This window comes from Aquila chrysaetos, chromosome 1, assembly GCF_900496995.4.
Source record: "Aquila chrysaetos chrysaetos chromosome 1, bAquChr1.4, whole genome shotgun sequence".
Lineage (NCBI taxonomy): Eukaryota > Metazoa > Chordata > Aves > Accipitriformes > Accipitridae > Aquila > Aquila chrysaetos.
Window position 1 is genome coordinate 40,694,111 of NC_044004.1, and position 6,197 is coordinate 40,700,307.

The 6,197-nt window shown below is 37.9% G+C and overlaps 1 long non-coding RNA gene across 1 annotated transcript; it reads left to right on the plus strand.

Moving 5' to 3' along the window:
- The first annotated feature begins 3,478 nt into the window (after nt 1–3,478).
- LOC115336307 lies at nt 3,479–5,793 on the plus strand. The gene is made up of 3 exons (XR_003921706.1): nt 3,479–3,615; nt 5,104–5,106; nt 5,708–5,793. It is a non-coding gene; the product is annotated as an uncharacterized LOC115336307 (long non-coding RNA).
- Nucleotides 5,794–6,197: the final 404 nt, after the last annotated feature.

The window sequence follows — 6,197 nt, forward strand, 5'->3', positions numbered from 1 at the left end:
TTTAATGTTCTAGCTAGTGCTAGGTGGAGTAGGAGAATACCAGTGAAATTTTTCTTAAGCAAGTGGTAGGCCTTAATTCACTAAATAAATGGATTTATGGTTCTACTGGATGAATTAGAAAGATGGGCTGTAAAAATTATTGTCTTTAAGAAAACAATGGCATACTAAGCTTTTCCCTCTCTTCCACCTACATTCTCCTCACCATTGCCTCGTTCAGTTCAAAATACCTTTGCACCTGATGATTCAAGGTCTTCTGTGAATTAATCTGTAGGATTTGTACATTATTCCTTTAAACATATGTTCTAAATGTGGAAGAAATCCATTTAAAAATTAAGATTTTGTAATTAAGGCAGCAAAATTTATGTTGCTCTAGAGAAAAAGATCCTGTCCATGCTTGTGACTCATTTTAAAAAAGGATTCTTAGTAGTCACTTAAACAAGACTTTCAGGTCAGTACTTTTGTTCTAGGCACAGGTAGTGCAAACAGGCATCCAGAATATATGGTCCTGGGGGCCTGATGTGCAAAACTGAAGAGCACATAGAGATAAACTTTAGTTAAATATACTCTGAGCATATATATGTGAGCTTTATACCCTGCTGAATTAGACTTATTCTTAATTTATTTATCTCAAGCTAAGCATCTGCTGAACTATGCCTTAATTAATGTGATTTAAGGTGTACTTGAGGGTTTCCCTGAAGATTATTTTTAATTCTTAATTTCTATTTTAATCTCTTTCCATTTATCACTTGGTGGCAGAGCACCTCTGCCTGAAGAATGAAAAGGACTAGTGATCAAACAGCAGTTCCTTCATTGGCTTTGTTTATATTCATACACACATATACAATTTTAAGTGCATATAATGGAATTAATATATTTACAATATAAACCAGCTGGTAGTTGCTCTTGAAAGCATAATGAGTTATACAGGAGCTTAAAAGACCTGAAAGTCCATTGCACTTGTATTAATATACAAGTTTCCAAGCACGTCTGGTGTAGTTCACGAAGAAAACGAACGCCAAAAAGAAAAAAACCCAGGCCACTTATCTCTAGAGAACAGATTATGCTAAGACACTGTTTTTCTATATAAAACTTCTTCTTCAAGGGGAAAAAAAAAAGAATGCTAGCTTTGCAACAACTGCATGGGGGCACACACAGAAGCAAAAGAAATGGGGCCCATAGAGCCTTCTTAGACTTTTTTGCTTGTGTTCCAAGGAAAATAAACAGTAGCAAAAAGGGGGCGGAATTACTTAGTTTTAAGATAAGTGAATCCTCTTTCTCAAAGTATTTTCAAACCTTAGATTATTTTTTTTCACTAGCTCAGAAAAAGAGAAACACTAGAGAGAGCAATGACAACTTGCTGAAGTTGAACTGAAGAAGATAAGAGAGGGCTAATTGTCAGAGTGAAGATGAGAGAAAAATAGACCAGAAGTCTAAATGCAAGCCTGGGAATGACAATAATTCAAGAGAAATGAGGCAGTAAAGAGAAATTTGAAAGAAGACAGGTCTACATTCAGATTTAGAAAGACTAAATCTCAGATGCCAGCAGTATTCAAAAGACAATACCTCACATTCACAAGGACTAGAGTTCAAGTAAAAGTTTGGGACTCTACACAGGATTTTTCTGTTGAAAGTCTAGAAGTCTGGAAGGTCCAAAATAGAGAGGGGGAGGAGGATATGAGGAATCAAAAGCAAGTTGCAATGCTGAAACCATACTGAACCAATGGGGAGGAAAAATCAACTGCAGTAGGGAGGGGGAAATACACAAATCTTTTCTTTCTAGTGATGAAACAAGCAAAAATCCTTTGAGATTAATGTGGTAGCTTTTCAAAATCAGACTAATTTAAGCTCTTTTCATGTATAGTACTTGCTGCTTTTTTCTTATGGAAAAGCTCATAGATTACAGTTATTATTTTTTTTTGCCAGAAGGTTATAATCAAGGACAGAATAGACATATGGTAGATAACATAAACAGTCAAATTAAAGCCTATCAAAGTTATATATAACTTCACACAGCATTAATTCTCAGCATAAAACATCTGTAATGTACTGTGAGCTAAATTGTGAATATTCAATTCCATCTTGCTTTAACTTTATTAATAGTATCAATATTTACTATGCCATATGCAAAGATAATTAGAATAATAGCATTGCATTAATATACATGAGTTGTCTTCATTTGCATGGATCATAAATGCTTTATAAAGCTTAATAGCAAGAACACATATGTCAAATTCTGTTTCAATTATTCAAGTCAATTTTACATCAGTTGGACTTGCCTGAGTTTCAAGGTACGACAGAGAATATACCTTGTAATGACACACACGGTGTGCTGGTTTTGGCTGGGATAGAGTTGATTTTCTTCACAGTAGCTATTATGGGGCTATGTTTTGGATTTGTGCTGGAAACAGTGTTGATAACACAGAGATGTTTTCATTATTGCTGAGCAGTGCTTACACAGCGCCAAGGCCTTTTCTGCTTCTCCCACCATCCCACCAGTGAGTAGGCTGGGGGTGCACAAGAAGTTGGGAGGGGACACAGCTGGGACAGCTGACACCAACTGACCCAAGTGATATCCCAGACCATATGACATCGTGCTCAGCATATAAGGTTGGGGGAAGAAGAAGGAAGGGGGGACGTTCAGAGTGATGGTGTTTGTCTTCCCAAGTCACCGTTAGGCGTGATGGAGCCCTGCTTTCCTGGAGATGGCTGAACACCTGCCTGCCCATGGGAAGTGGTGAATGTATTCCTTGTTTTGCTTTGCTTGCACACGTGGCTTTTACTTTACTTATTAAACTGTCCTTATCTCAACTCAGGAGTTTTCTCACTTTTACTCTTCTGATTCTCTCCCCCATCCCACCGCGGGGGGAGTGAGCGAGTGGCTGCGTGGGGCTTAGTTGCCAGCTGGGGTTAAACCACGACACACGGAATCACTTTGTTCACAAATGAAGTGCAACCATCCCTAGAGTGAACATCTGCTGTTTTTAATAGCATACTGCAGCATTACACAAGATAGGAATCAAACTGTAGACTAACTATTGAATGACCAGGGTGTTTCTAATACACAAAGCTTATCCATCACATGATACTTCTCCCAATTTAATGTCTTCTTGATAACTAGTTGGCACCAAAATGGTACACAGCGGTGTTTAAAACACTACAGTTCTCCTAGTGTAAGTAGAGCTAAAGTATTGTGACACCTACTTACCAATTGATTGCATTTTAGGTAACCTGTGTGACTCGAATTTCAGAATTTTCAAAATCACAATTCTGGAGGGGATAAAAACTATCCGTAAGTAATGTTCCAGGAAGAAACAGCAAATAAGAGAAACGCTAGTGAAAAAAAAAGTTCACTATGTGCTACTTGCCCCTATTTTAAAAGATGAGATGTGAGGTACCATTCAATTCCAAAATAAGGAAAAACACAAATATAAAAATTTGTGAAATATTGAAGAAACAGTGTTGGTTTGTGTTTACTTGCCCATTGGTGTTACAGATACTGAAGATAATGCAGAGCCTGTCGCAGTCTACATTCATCTCCATGCCAGCCTCCTTCATGAGGTAATTTCTTCAGACAGCAAAATCTTCTCAGCATTGGTGGGCAAGCTTTCCTCTGACGTAATTAATACAAAGGAAGAACATCTTTATCTTTTGGGATTTAAGTTTATGAGTTCACAGCTGAAAGGCATGTAACACAAATTAACCTCCTCACACATAACACACACAGCTTCTAAATTTTCCCACATCCAGAATCACATTTCACTATTACTTTCCCTATCCCTATATGGCTGCCTTTCTCCATTCTTGGACTCAACATTAAATTTTAAGAAAATTATATGGACTTATTTTTAAAAACTGGCACAAATTAAATTTCTCCACATCTTAAAATTCTTCCTGTTCTTTTATGACTTTCAGCTGTTTAAGTACTCTCGACTATGTAGAAAAAGACTTGATTATGGGCCCTAAGGGAAACATACAGCCTTTCTGCAATTTAATGCCTAATGAAAGGTAAAACTGCAACAAGATAGTTGATTTCCAGGGGGAAGTCACAACTTAACAGTAAGTGCTCAGCACCAGACTGGGGGATTTTGTTTGGTTAATTTTTGTTTGGGTTTGGTTCTTTTGCAAGGAAAGGTTTCAAATACAGTACTGAAGAATATCAGCACAAAAACATTCAGAAAAAAGGGGATTTAAATGTGACACCAAAATTCCTCAGATGATATTCACACAACAATGGGAGAAAAATGAACAAAATTGTGCCTGCTTTTACAGAGGAGTCCCCGCAGCAAGAACTCTTCTGTAATAGCTTTGGGCCTGCTCCAGCAGCATGTTCAGTATCTTTCACTTGGTAAGTTTTTGGAGGTGGTTTCACACCTCGTACAGGTGGCTACAGATGTCTTGCTACAGCTTGCAACAGTTGAGCACCTGAGAATTTGGATACTGGTTAACCATCAAATTAGAGTGTGTTGTAGGAAACTGAGATACTGAATGGCTGTGCACACAGAGAACCTGTAGCTACTATGTGCTGTTTGCAAGGATGTATGGCATGTGTATGTCAGATAATCTCATTACCTCCTAAACAGAAAAAAATAATAAAAAAAGACTGAAGTTTTTAAAGCTTCAAGCTCTGTAACGTTTATGAATGTTACCAGAAATTAATGTAACACTGCTGACTGGGGAGCAGGGGGATATGTTTGGGGTGTCTGCAAGTCCACAAAGAATCTTCCAACATCCTCTAACATAAGTGTTTGAATAGTGACTTTTTGCTTAAAAATCAAATTGAGACCAAGCAATATGACCCAAACTAAGATCAAAAAAGTGGCTCCAAAGCATATACTAGCTAAACAAGAGCACTGAATATAGCAATTCTTGTCATTGAGTTACTTGTGAAATGTTTTGAATTCTATAAGGGTTGAACAAATCCTTGATGCTAGAACATGTAAATGTCCAAGTGTGGAGGTTTCAGCTCACGTTGGCAAAGTTTTCTTTGCCAAAACAAGTGCAATCCACACCATCCTTCAGATACTCAAGAAGGGTGAGCAGTGAGGAAATAGCTGGGACTCCAGCATAATCAGTTCAGCATGACCATGCATTCAGTGTCCGTAGTGAGTGCATGGGGGACAAGTCAACAAAAATCTAACCTTACAGATACATGTTTATCCTCATACCTGGTTATATGATTGTATTTCTGTTAGCTACTATCACTCTTAAGAGAGGGAACATGCACCAAAGATCTGTTGAGGAGTTAACAAAAGGGAACTTGCAGAGTGTACAAAGAAAGGCATTACTTATGACACAGTATCCAGGGTGAGCTCAGGAAGACTGATGCATTATTTCAACTTCTTTTTCCCTCCAGTCTGCTAAATTTCTTTCTTTCTGGGTAAGCCCCAAATAGCTGAACACAGGCAAAATGGGAACATTTTCCTTTAATTAAAGGGGGAATTTTCTTGGGAAAAGGTGTCTGATTCCAAATACCCTAGATGGGTTAGTATGCAGTTAGACAGTACATTTGGGAGATACTAGTTGCCTAAACTCTTGTGTGGGCTGTGTTTAACATCTGAGCAAACACACCATGTCTTATGGTAAAAAAAGAGTACTAAATTATGGATGAACATTTTCATTCTAATGAAAACATTGTAAGCTGTAGCAAGAAACAGCACTAACAGTAAACAAAATAGCAAAAGTAATAAACCAGTAGAAATTACCTGAGAGTGCCGTTAAAAACATGTAGATCATAGTGTGGTTGCAGTTGTCATCATCATAACCATATGCCTCCTACAATGGTCCAGAAAAGCTGGGGGGAAAACAAACAATACTACTAACCTTATCTTTAACAAGTCAGTTTAAGAAAGTAATTTGAGAATGCCAATAATGAGAGATAACCAAAGGGCAGAGGATGCAAACCTTAGAGAAAGTTATGAGAAACTGAACAAGTTGCTGAGCCCCCTCCTCCCCTCAGGCCCTGAGGTATTGCACAGCAAGCAGTAATAATTAAATTACTCACAGACACTTAAAAGGAGAGGGTTGTCATGTGTTCTCACAACAGCACAGTCAAAATTAAAAACTTATTTCTTTTCTGCTATGGGCACGAATGAAGACTAAGCATATGTACACTCAAATTCAGAAAGCAACTTTCACCTTGAGGGTTATAAACCATGCTGAGTGAGCCCCTTCCTAGCTTAAAACCCTTATCCACTACC